This window comes from Scyliorhinus torazame, chromosome 16 (assembly GCF_047496885.1).
Source record: "Scyliorhinus torazame isolate Kashiwa2021f chromosome 16, sScyTor2.1, whole genome shotgun sequence".
In the NCBI taxonomy this organism is placed as follows: Eukaryota; Metazoa; Chordata; class Chondrichthyes; order Carcharhiniformes; family Scyliorhinidae; genus Scyliorhinus; species Scyliorhinus torazame.
In genome coordinates, this window is record NC_092722.1 from 77,890,571 (window position 1) to 77,903,176 (window position 12,606).

The window sequence follows — 12,606 nt, forward strand, 5'->3', positions numbered from 1 at the left end:
CTCTGTCTGTGTCTCTGTCTGTTTCTCTGTCTCTGTCTGTGTCTCTGTCTGTGTCTCTGTTTCTCTGTCTCTGTGTCTGTCTCTGTCTCTGTCTGTGTCTCTGTTTCTCTGTGTCTCTGTTTCTCTGTCTGTGTCTGTGTCTCTGTTTCTCTGTGTCTCTGTTTCTCTGTGTGTCTGTCTGTGTCTCTGTCTCTGTTTCTCTGTCTCTGTGTCTCTTTCTCTGTTTCTCTGTCCCTGTTTCTCTGTGTCTGTGTCTCTGTCTCTGTCTGTCTGTCTCTCTCTCTCTCTGTCTCTGTTTCTCTGTCTCTGTGTCTCTGTCTGTCAGTCTCTGTGTCTCTGTCTCTGTGTCTCTGTCTGTCTGTCTGTCTCTCTCTCTCTCTCTCTCTCTCTCTGTCTCTCTCTCTCTCTGTCTCTGTTTCTCTGTGGCTCTGTCTCTGTGTCTCTGTCTGTCTGTCTCTCTCTGTCTCTCTCTCTGTCTCTCTCTCTCTCTCTCTGTCTCTCTCTCTCTCTGTCTCTGTTTCTCTGTCTCTGTTTCTCTGTCTCTGTGTCTCTTTCTCTGTTTCTCTGTCCCTGTTTCTCTGTGTCTGTGTCTCTGTCTCTGTCTGTCTGTCTCTCTCTCTCTCTCTCTCCCTGTCTCTCTCTGTCTCTGTTTCTCTGTCTCTGTGTCTCTGTCTGTGTCTCTGTGTCTCTGTCTCTGTCTCTCTCTCTGTGTCTCTGTCTGTGTCTCTGTCTGTGTCTCCGTTTCGCTGCCTCTGTCTCTGTGTCTCTGTCTCTGTCTCTCTCTCTGTGTCTCTGTCTTTGTCTCTGTCTGTGTCTCCATTTCTCTGTCTCTGTTTCTCTGTCTCTGTCTCTCTCTCTGTGTCTCTGCCTGTGTCTCTGTCTCTCTCTCTGTGTCTCTGTCTGTGTCTCCGTTTCTCTTTTTCGCTGTCTGTGTCTCTGTCTCTGTCTGTGCCCCCGTGTCTCTGTCTCTGTGTCTCTGTCTGTGTCTCTGTTTCTCTGTCTCTGTGTCTCTGTCTGTGTCTCTGTTTCACTGTGTCTCTGTCTGTGTCTCTGTCTCTGTGCCTCTGTTTCTCTGTCTCTGTCTTTGTCTGTGTCTCTGTGTCTCTGGCTCTGTGTCTCTGTCTCTGTGTCTCGGTCTCTGTCTCTGTCCCTGTCGCTGTTTCTCTGTGTCTCTGTTTCTCTGTGTTTCTGTCTGTGTCTCTGTCTCTGTTTCTCTGTCTCTGTTTCTCTGTCTCTGTGTCTCTGTCTCTGTGTCTCTCTCTCTCTGTCTCTGTCTGAGTCTCCGTTTCTCTGTCTCTGTGTCTCTGTCTGTGTCTCTGTCTGTGTTTCCGGTTCTCTGTCTCTGTGTCTCTGTCTCTGTTTCTCTGTCTGTGTTTCTGTCTGTGCCTCTGTCTGTTTCTCTGTCTCTGTCTGTGTCTCTGTCTGTGCCTATGTCTGTTTCTCTGTCTCTGTCTGTGTCTCTGTCTGTGTCTCTGTTTCTATGTCTCTGTGTCTGTCTCTGTCTCTGTCTGTGTCTGTGACTCTGTTTCTCTGTGTCTCTGTTTCTCTGTCTGTGTCTGTGTCTCTGTTTCTCTGTGTCTCTGTTTCTCTGTGTGTCTGTCTGTGTCTCTGTCTCTGTTTCTCTGTCTCTGTGTCTCTTTCTCTGTTTCTCTGTCCCTGTTTCTCTGTGTCTGTGTCTGTGTCTCTGTCTGTCTGTCTGTCTCTCTCTCTCTCTCTGTCTCTGTGTCTCTGTCTCTGTGTCTCTGTCTGTCTGTCTGTCTCTCTCTCTCTCTCTGTCTCTCTCTCTCTCTCTGTCTCTGTTTCTCTGTGGCTCTGTCTCTGTTTCTCTGTCTCTGTGTCTCTTTCTCTGTCCCTGTTTCTCTGTGTCTGTGTCTGTGTCTCTGTCTGTCTGTCACTCTCTCTCTCTCTCTGTCTCTCTCTGTCTCTGTTTCTCTGTCTCTCTCTCTCTCTGTCTCTGTTTTTCTGTTTCTCGGTCTCTCTCTCCCTCTCTGTCTCTGTGTCTCTGTCTCTGTCTGTCTGTCTCTCTGTCTCTCTCTGTCTCTGTTTCTCTATGTCTCTGTCTCTGTCTCTGTGTCTCTGTCTGTCTCTCTCTCTGTGTGTCTCTCTCTCTCTCTCTCTCTTTCTCTGTCTCTGTCTCTCTCTCTCTGTCTCTGTTTCTCTGTCTCTGTGTCTCTGTCTCTGTTGCTCTCTCACTCTGTCTCCCTCTATCTCACTCCCTCTTTGTCTCGCTCTGTCTCTGTCGTTCTCTCACTCTGTCTCCCTCTTTCTATTTTGCCCTCTTTGTCTCTTTCGTTCTGTCTTTCTCTGTCTATCTGTCTCACACTCTGTCTCTCTTTCTCTTTCTGTCTGTCTTTCTGTCTCTCTCTGTCTCTGTGTTTCTGTCTGTCTGTCTCTCTCCGTTTGTCTCTCTCTCTCTGTTTCATTGTCTCTCTCCCTCTGTCTCTCTATCTCTCTGTCTCTCTCGTTCTCTCACTCTGTCTCCCTCTCCCTATCTCGCTCTCTCTTTGTCTCTCTTGCTCTGTCTTTCTGTATCTGTCTGTCTCACACTCTGTCTCTCTGTGTCTCTGTCAGTCTCTCTAGGTGTAACTCTCTGTCTCTCTCTATCTGCGTCTCTCTCTCTGTCTCATTCTTGCTCTCTCTCTGTCTCTCTCTCTCACTCTTTCCTCCATTCTCTGTTGACACTCACCTGCACCTTTCCTGCGTTATTCTGATTTTGATCTGGTTTTTTCACCTGTTTGCGTTTAAGGATCTGAAACCGAACCAGTTTGGACCAGACTGAACTTCAGCTCCAGGAGAGAGAGGGAAAGAGAGAGGGAGAGAGACACACACACACACATGCACAGAGGCAGAGAGAGAGACAGAGACAGAGAGCGAGACAGAGAGCGAGACAGAGAGAGATAGGTAGACAGAGAGATAAACAGAGACATAGAGAGAGAGGGAGGCAGAGAGAGAGAATCAGAGAGAAAGAGAGACAGAAGGAGAGAGAAATAGAGAGGGAGAGACAGAGAGAGACAGAGAGAGAGAAAGTTAGTCTTTTTAAAAAAATATTTTTATTAGGGGTATTTGCAATTTTTATAATAATAACAATAACAGCGACATAAACATGGCACAATAAACATTTCCACCCCCACCCCAATCTCCGCACCCCCCAACAATAACACAACAAATCCGGCCCTCCCCCCGTCCCCCGCTTTGGCATTCTGCTGACATTTAAATTTTCCCCGAGAAAGTTGACGAAAGGCTGCCACCTCAGGGTGAACCCGATCATTGACTCTCTTAAGGTGAACTTTATTTTCTCGAGACTGAGAAACCCAGCCATGTCACTAACCCAGGTCTCTACACTAGAAAGTTATTTTCAAGAGGCCTTCTCTCCCTCTTTCTGCTTCTCTCTCTCTCTCTCTCTGGCCCTCTTTCTCTCATTTTCTCCACACTCTCTCTGTTTCTCTCCCTCCCTCAGTCTCTCTCTCTCTGTTTCTCTCTCTCTATTTCTCTCTCTCCCTCTGTCTCTCTCTGTGTCTCTCTCTCTCTCTCTCTCTCTGTCTCTCTCTTTCCCTCTCTGTCTCTCTCTCCCTCTGTTTCTCTCTCTCTCTCTCACTCTTTCCTCCATTCTCTGTTGACACTCACCTGCACCTTTCCTGCGTTATTCTGATTTCGATCTGGTTTTTTCACCTGGTTGCGTTTAAGGATCTGAAATCGAACCAGTTTGGACCAGACTGAACTTCAGCTCCAGGAGAGAGAGGGAAAGAGAGAGGGAGAGACACACACACACAAAGAGAGAGGGAGAGAGACACACAATGAGAGAGAGAGATAGAGAAAGAGAGAGACAGATATAGAGAGACAGAGGGGGAGAGAGTGACAGAGACAGTTCCAGTCTTCAAGAGCCGTTCTCTCCCTCCCTCTCCTCTCTCTGTCCTTCTTCCTCTTGCTCTGTCTCTCTCTCTCTCTCTCTCTGTCTGTTTCTCCCTTTCCATCTTGATGCACGATCAATTACACAAAGACGAGAGTAGGATGTAATCGAGGCTTTATTACACTGAGATGTGTGGCCTCCTACAGCAGCTGGCGAAATGGCTGCTGTACTGGGAGCACACATATTTATACTCCGTCTACTGGGCGGAACCGGCAGGCAGGGATCTACCCCCGTACCTGTAGTACAGGGGCCTTACTGTAAAGCACCTATATCAACATCCTATATACAATATATACATCAGTGGTGACTACCACATTCACCTCCTGTTAAAAAAAATGAGTCCTGCGGGGGTGGTGGAGAACTATGTACAGAAAGTTGTGTTTTAAAAGTACAGATAATATTACAAATTCAGGCGGTCCGGTGCCTTGATCTGTCATTGAGAGCGCCGCAGTGCTGGTGGTGACTCCGACGGCAGCTTGGTCTTCGGTGACTCCGGGAGCGTGTCGAAATCCTCTTCATCCCCGGGTGGGAGCAAGGGGAGGACGGATTGTCCCGGAGCTGGGGCTGCGGTGGGATGCGCCGGGGGAGGGGAGGCTGGCGCCGGGCAGGGGTGGGGGGTTATGTGTGGAACCAGCTGGTGCCAGGTCCCTGAGGGAGACTGTGTCTTGGCGGCCATCGGGATTCGCTACGTAGGCGCACTGCGGGTTAGCGTGAAGTAGCTGTACCCTCTCAACCAACGGGTCCGCCTTGTGGAGTCGAACGTGTCTACGGAGGAGAACAGGTCCTGGAGCTGCCAGCCATGTCGGGAGTGAAACTCCGGAGGTGGACTTCCTAGGGAAGGCAAAGAGACGTTCATGGGGGGTTTCGTTAGTCGCCGTGCACAGGAGCGACCGAATGGAGTGAAGGGCGTCGGGGAGGACCTCTTGCCAGCGGGAGGCCGGGAGATTTCTGGACCGTAGGGCCAGCTGGACGGCCTTCCAGACCGTCCCATTCTCCCTCTCCACCTGCCCGTTTCCCCGGGGGTTGTAGCTGGTCGTCCTGCTCGAGGCAATACCCCTGTTGAGCAGGTACTGGCGCAGCTCATCGCTCATAAATGAGGATCCCCGGTCGCTGTGGACGTAGGCGGGGAAACCGAACAGAGCAAAGATGGTGTTGAGGGCTTTGATCACGGTGGCAGACGTCATATCGGGGCATGGGACGGCAAAGGTGAATCGGCAACATTCATCGACCACACTGAGAAAGTACGTGTTGCAGTCGGTGGAGGGGAGGGGCCCTTTGAAGTTCACCAGGCATGCACGGTCTCTGGTGATCGCCCTGACTTCCTCGACGGAGTAGGGCAGGTTGCGGGCCTTGATGAAATGGTAAAAACGTGTGACCCCTGGGTGACAGAGGTTGTCGTGCGGGGTCCGGAGTCGGTCCACTTGTGCGCTGGCACATGTACCTCTGGATAGGGCATCGGGGGGTTCATTGAGCTTACCGGGGCGATACAAAATCTCGTAGTTGTAGGTGGAGAGCTCGATCCTCCACCTCAAGATTTTATCATTTTTGATCTTGCCCCGCTGTGTGTTGTTGAACATGAAGGCAACCGACCGTTGGTCAGTGAGGAGAGTGAATCTCCTGCCGGCCAGGTAATGCCTCCAATGTCGCACAGCCTCAACGATAGCCTGGGCCTCTTTTTCGAGGGATGCCGAATTTTGGAGGCATGGAGGGTGCGGAAAAAGAATGCCACGGGCCTGCCTTCCTGGTGAGGGTGGCGGCCAGAGCGACATCTGGTGCATCGCTCTCGACTTGGAACGGGAGCATCTCGTCGACCGCGTGCATCGTGGCCTTGGCGATGTCGGCCTTGATACGGTTGAAGGCCTGGTGAGTCTCGGCCATCAGAGGAAAACCAGTGGATTAAATGAGTGGGCGGGCCTTGTCCGCATAGTTAGGGACCCACTGGGCGTAATACGAAAAGAACCCCAGGCATCGTTTGAGGGCTTTGGGGAAGTGGGGGAGGGGGAGTTCCATGAGGGGGTGCATGCGATCGGGCCCCAGAACTCCATTCTGGACCACATAGCCGAGGATGGCTAAGCGGTTCGGGCTGAACACGCACTTCTCCTTGTTATACATGAGGTTGAGGAGTTTGGCAGTGTGGAGGAATTTGGAAAGGTTAGCGTTGTGGTCCTGCTGGTCATGGCCGCAGATGGTGATGTTGTCCAGGTACGGGAAAGTGGCCCGCAGCCCGTACTGGTCAACCATTCGGTCTATCTCCCGTTGGAAGACCGAGACCCCGTTGGTGACGCCGAAGGGAACCCTAAGAAAGTGGTATAGCCGGCCGTCTGCCTCGAAGGCAGTGTATGGGCGGTCCGCTTTGCGGATGGGGAGCTGGTGGTAGGCGGATTTGAGGTCTATCATTGAGAAGACCCGGTACTGTGCAATCTGATTGACCATGTCAGATATCCGTGGGAGGGGGTACGCGTCGAGCTGCGTGTTCCGATTGATGGTCTGACTGTAGTCAACGACCATCCTGTTTTTCTCCCCGGTTTACACCACTACCACTTGGGCTCTCCAGGGGCTGTTGCTGGCCTCGATAATACCTTCCCGCAGCAGCCGCTGGACCTCCGACCTGATGAAGGTCCTGTCCTGGGCGCTGTACCGTTTGCTCCTAGTGGCGACGGGTTTGCAATCCGGGGTGTGGTTTGCAAACAGAGAAGGCGGGTCGACCTTAAGGGTCGTGAGAACGCATACGGTGAGGGGTGGTAGGGGCCCGCCGAATTTCAAGGTTAGGCTCTGGAGGTTACACTGGAAGTCCAGGCCGAGTAACAAGGCAGCGCAGAGGTTGGGGAGGACGTAGAGGTGGAAGCCGCTGAACTCTACACCCTGGACGGTGAGGGTGGCGATGCAGTACCCCCGGATCGCCACGGAGTGGGACCCGGAGGCTAGGGAGATTCTCTGGTTAGCAGGGTGTACCGCGAGGGAGCAGCGCCTTACCGTATCGGGGTGAATGAAGCTCTCAGTGCTCCCGGAATCCAGCAGGCAGGAGATATCGTGCCCTTGACCTTCACTAGTTGAAGCAGTCGCGAGGTTGTGTGGTCGAGACTGGTCTGTCGTGACCGAGGCGAGACGCAGCTGGTCGTTGGCGGGTGCAGGCGAATAGCGGCCGGATGAGGTGCCCGACGGGCATGGGTCCTGAGTCGGGTAAGATGACGGCGCCCACGGGCCACACGTGTAATGGGGGAAGCAAGATGGCGGCACCCGTTGGTCATAGAATCATAGACGTTTAAAGCATGGAAACAGGCCCTTCGGCCCAACCAGTCCATGCCGCCCAGTTTTTACCATTAAGCTAGTCCAAGTTGCCCGCACTTGGCCCATAACCCTCTATACCCATCTTACCCATGTAACTATCTAAATGCTTTTTAAAAGACACAATTGTACCCGCCTCTACTACTACCTCTGGCAGCCCATTCCAGACACTCACTACCCTCTGAGTGAAGAAATTGCCCCTCTGGGCCCTTCTGAATCTCTCCCCTCTCACCTTAAACCTATGCCCTCTAGTTTTAGACTCCCCTACCTTTGGGAAAAGATGTTGACTATCTACCTTATCTATGCCCCTCATTATTTTATAGACCTCTATAAGATCACCCCTAAGCCTCCTACGCTCCAGGGAAAAAAGTCCCAGTCTATCCAGCCTCTCCTTATAACTCAAACCATCAAGTCCCGGTAACATCCTAGTAAATCTTTTCTGCACTCTTTCTAGTTTAATAATATCCTTTCTATAATAGGGTGACCAGAACTGCACACAGTATTCCAAGTGTGGCCGTACCAATGTCTTGTACAACTTCAACAAGACATCCCAACTCCTGTATTCAATGTTCTGACCAATGAAACCAAGCATGCCGAATGCCTTCTTCACCACCCTGTCCACCTGCGACTCCACCTTCAAGGAGCTATGAACCTGTACTCCTAGATCTCTTTGTTCTATAACTCTCCCCAACGCCATGCCATTAACTGAGTAGGTCCTGGCCTGATTCGATCTGCCAAAATGCATCACCTCACATTTATCTAAATTAAACTCCATCTGCCATTCGTCGGCCCACTGGCCTAATTGATCAAGATCCCGTTGCAATCCTAGATAACCTTCTTCACTATCCACTGTGCCACCAATCTTGGTATCATCTGCAAACTTACTAACCATGCCTCCTAAATTCTCATCCAAATCATTAATATAAATCAGAAATAACAGTGGACCCAGCACCGATCCCTGAGGCACACCACTGGTCACAGGCCTCCAGTTTGAAAAAAAACCCTCTACAACCACCCTCTGTCTTCTGTCGTCCAGCCAATTTTGAATCCAATTGGCAACCTCACCCTGGATCCCGTGAGCTTTAACCTTCTGCAACAACCTACCATGCGGTACCTTGTCAAAGGCTTTGCTAAAGTCCATGTAGACAACGTTTACTGCACTGCCCTCATCTACCTTCTTGGTCACCCCCTCAAAAAACTCAATCAAATTTGTGAGACTTGATTTTCCACGCACAAAGCCATGCTAACTGCCCCGAATCAGTCCTTGCCTCTCTAAATGCTTGTAGATCCTGTCTCTCAGAATACCTTCTAGCAACTTACCTACTACAGACGTTAGGCTCACCGGTCTGTAGTTCCCAGGCTTTTCCCTGCTGCCCTTCTTAAACAAGGGCACAACATTCGCCACTCTCCAATCTTCAGGCACCTCACCTGTGGCTGCCGATGATTCAAATATCTCTGTTAGGGGACCCGCAATTTCCTCCCTAGCCTCCCACAACATCCTGGGATACATTTCATCAGGTCCCGGGGATTTATCTACCTTGATGCGCTTTAAGACTTCCAGCACCTCCTCCTCTGTAATATGCACACTTCTCAAGACATCACTATTTATTTCCCTTAGTTTCCTAACATCCATGCCTTTCTCCACCGTGAATACCGATGAGAAATATTCATTCAGGATCTCACCCAACTCTTGTGGCTCTGCACATAGATGTCCTTGTTGATCCTTAAGAGGCCCTACTCTGTCCCTAGTTACTCTTTTTCCCTTTGTGTATCTGTAGAAGCTCTTTGGATTCTCCTTTGCATTATTTGCCAAAGCAATTTCATGTCCCCTTTTTGCTTCCTGATTTCCCTCTTAACTCTATTTCGACAATCTCTATACTCTTCAAGGGATCCACTTGATCCCAGTTGTTTATGTACGTCATATGCCTCCTTCTTCTTTTTGACCAGAGTCTCAATATCTCGAGTCATCCAGGGTTCCCTACTTCTACCAGCCTTGCCCTTCACTCTAAAGGGAATGTGCTTACCCTGAACCCTGGTTAACACATTTTTAAAAGCCTCCCATTTACCAGCTGTCCCTTTGCCTGCCAACAGTCTCCCCCAATCTACCTCTGAAAGTTCCTGTCTGATACCATCAAAATTGGCCTTGCCCCAATTAAGAATTTTAACTCTTGGGCCAGACCTATCATTCTCCATAGCTATCTTAAAACTAATGGAGTTATGGTCACTTGTCCCAAAGTGATCCCTCACTAACACTTCTGTCACTTGCCCTTCCTTATTTCCCAAGACGAGGTCAAGTTTTGCCCCCTCTCTAGTCGGTCCATCCACATACTGAATGAGAAATCCCTCCTGAATACACTCAACACATTTCCCTCCATCCAAGACCCTAATGCTATGGCTGTCCCAGTCAATGTTGGGAAAGTTAAAGTCCCCTACTATTACCACCCTATTTTTCTTGCAGCTATCTGTAATCTCCTTACATATTTGCTCCTCAATTTCCCACTGACTATTTGGGGGCCTGTAGTACAGTCCTATCAAGGTGATCTCTCCCTTCTTATTTTTCAGTTCCACCCATATAGACTCAGTGGGCGAACCCTCGGATATATCCCCTCTAAGTACTGCCGTGATGTTCTCCCGAATCAAAAACGCCACTCCCCCTCCTCTCTTACCTCCTGTTCTATCCTTTCTATAGCATCTGTACCCCGGAACATTGAGCTGCCAGTCCTGCCCCTCCCTTAGCCATGTTTCAGTCATAGCTATAATATCCCAGTCCCATGTGCCCATCCATGCCCTGAGTTCATCCGCTTTGCCCGTCAGGCCCCTTGCTTTGAAATAAATGCAGTTTAATGTAGACTTTCCTTGCTCTCTGCCCTGCTTTCTTTGGTCATGCTTTACACACTCTCCCTTCCTGCCTTTTGTTTCTGTCCCCACTGACTTCCTACATCGGTTCCCATCCCCCTGCCACATTAGTTTAAACCCTCCCCAACTGCACTAGCAAACACACCCCCGAGAACATGGGATAACAAGATGGCAGCGCCCACGGGCCGCACGTGTTGTGAGTTGGTCAAGATGACGGCGTCCACTGGCCGCACGTGGTCCTAGGAGGGGAAGATGGCGGCGCGCACTGGCTGCACGTGGGTGGTGCCGGGACAATAGCGGCGATTGAGCGGGCCTGGCACACTGCAGCGAAATGTCCCTTCTTGCCACAGGCCTTGCAGAGGGCGCTCCGCGCCGGGCAGGCTGCCGGGGGTGTTTTGACTGCCCACAGAAGTAGCATTTGGGCCCCCCGGGGTTGGTTGGCTGCCGCGCGGCACAGGCATGGGATTGGCTAAGGGCGGTCGCTGATGGGGTCCATTATGGGGCGGCAGTCTGCGGAGTCCACGATGCACAGGGGGGGTGGGCCGCGCGGTCGGGGGCATAGGCCTGAATGTTGCGTGATGTGACCGTAAGTGAAAGCGCTTGTTTGTTGGTCGCCGCGAGGTCGAGCGTGGCCCCCTCTAAGAGGTGCTGGCGGATGTAGTCAGACCCTATGCCCGTAACGAACACGTCTCTCATTAGCAAATTCGAGTGTTCCGTGGCCGAAACGGCCTGACAGTCACAGTCTCTAACTAGGGGGAGCAGGGCGCCAGAAATCTTCCATCGACTCACCGGGAAGTTGACGCCGCGTGGAGGGGAGGTGCCTGGCGTAGAATATGTTAGTCCGCTGAGTGTAGTTTTCCTTCAGTAGCGCCAGGGCCTCTGCGTAGGTCGGCGCGTCCTGAACAAGTGGAAAGATATCGGAGCTCAGCCGCGTGTAAAGGATCTGGGGCTTCTGGGATTGGGTCTGGCGCAGACCCGATGTACGCTTCAAAACAGGCTAGCCAATGTTCAAATTCCTTTTTGGCGTGGTCTGCTTGCGGATCCAGCTGCAGGCGATCCGGCCTGATGCGGAGATCCATCTCTGAAAAATCTCTGTGTAATAAATTGATGCACGATCAATTACACAAAGATGAGAGTAGGATGTAATCGAGGCTTTATTACACTGAGGTGTGTGGCCTCCTGCAGCAGCTGACGAAATGGCTGCTGTACTGGGAGCACACATATTTATACTCCGTCTACTGGGCGGAACCAGCAGGCAGGGATCTACGCCCGTACCTGTAGTACAGGGGCCTTACCGTAAAGCACCTATATCAACATCCTATATATACAATATATACATCAGTGGTGACTACCACGCATCTCTTTCTCTCTCTCTTTCTCTCTATCCCTCTGTCTTTGTTTCTCACTTTCCCGCTCTTTCTCTCTCTCTCTGTCTGTCTCTCTCTTTCCATCTCTGTCTCTCTCTATCGCTCTGTCTCTCGCTGTCTCTCTTTCTCTGTCACTCTGCCTCTGTCAATCTCTGTAACTCTCTCTCGCTCTCTCGCTCTGTCTCTGTGTCTCTCTCGCTCTCTCTCTGTGTCTCTCTCTCTGTCTCTCTTGCCCTCTGTCTCTGTCCCTTCTTTTCCTCTCTTTCTCTCTCCCTGTCTGTCTCTCTCTTTCTCTCTGCCTCTCACTGTCTCTGTGTCTCTCACTCTGACGGTTTCTGTCTCTCTCTCCGTCTCTCTATTCATCTCTGTGTCCGTCTCTCTCTGTCTGTCTCTCTATCTCTCCCTCTGTCTCTCCATAACTCTGCCCCTCTCTCTGTCCATCTGTCTGTCTCGCTCTCTGTTTATCTCTTGCACTCAATGACTCTCTTTCTGTCTCTCTCTCTCTCTGCCTCTCTCTTTCTGTCTCTCTTTTTGTGTCTATCTCTGTCCCTCTTTCTCTCTCTCTTTGTCTCTCTGTCTTTCTTTCTCTGTCTCTCTGTCCCTCTCTCTCCCTGTCTCCCTTTGTCCCTCTTTCTTTCTCTCTATGTGTTGGGGTCTTTTGACCTGAAGGACTGGTGGAATTGTGGCGGGTAGACCCCACAAACAGTTGTGTGTGTTGGTGATGCCAGTGTGGAGATTGCGAGCTGGGGGCTGGGGTCTCCACACTGCGGGGGGTGGGGGCATTGGGCTCGGGCGGTGGGTCAGGTAGGAACAGGAGGTCAGTGAAGGGCCAGTCCGGGGAGGTGTGGAGGGGTGGGGGTGTGGTGGTGCCGGTCATTTGGGGGGGGGGGGGGGGGGAGGGAGGTCCCAGTGCTGACCTGAGAGGAGGGTGTTCTCCAGGCCCCCGGCGGGTCGTCAGTGAGGAATGAAGGCAGAGAGTGACCAAGCGAGCTGACTTGGGAACTCGCACAGTTAACGACATCCGGACGTGATTGTGTTTATCACGATGGTGACTGTGATAAGATCTTCAAAAGGCAGACTGCTCAGAAAGCGAGTGGTAATGTTCTCTCTCAATGATGTCAGTGGTTTAATACATGCCTCATGGAGCGTGGAAAGTTCCAGAACCCAGGGCAAGGTCGCTAATCACTGAGA

At 51.2% G+C, this 12,606-nt stretch overlaps 1 protein-coding gene across 2 annotated transcripts in view; it reads right to left on the reverse strand.

Moving 5' to 3' along the window:
• LOC140392888 (epithelial sodium channel subunit alpha-like) overlaps nt 1-12,377 on the reverse strand; it is a 145,385-nt gene extending 133,008 nt beyond the window's left edge. Inside the window, exon 1 of one of the 2 annotated variants that reach the window (XM_072478650.1) lies at nt 12,333-12,377. The gene's annotated coding sequence lies outside the window, so the exon portion shown is untranslated. Of the gene's footprint in view, nt 1-2,686; nt 2,834-12,332 lie in introns of those variants that run through there. The other variant, XM_072478649.1, reaches the window with a different exon arrangement.
• Nucleotides 12,378-12,606: the final 229 nt, after the last annotated feature.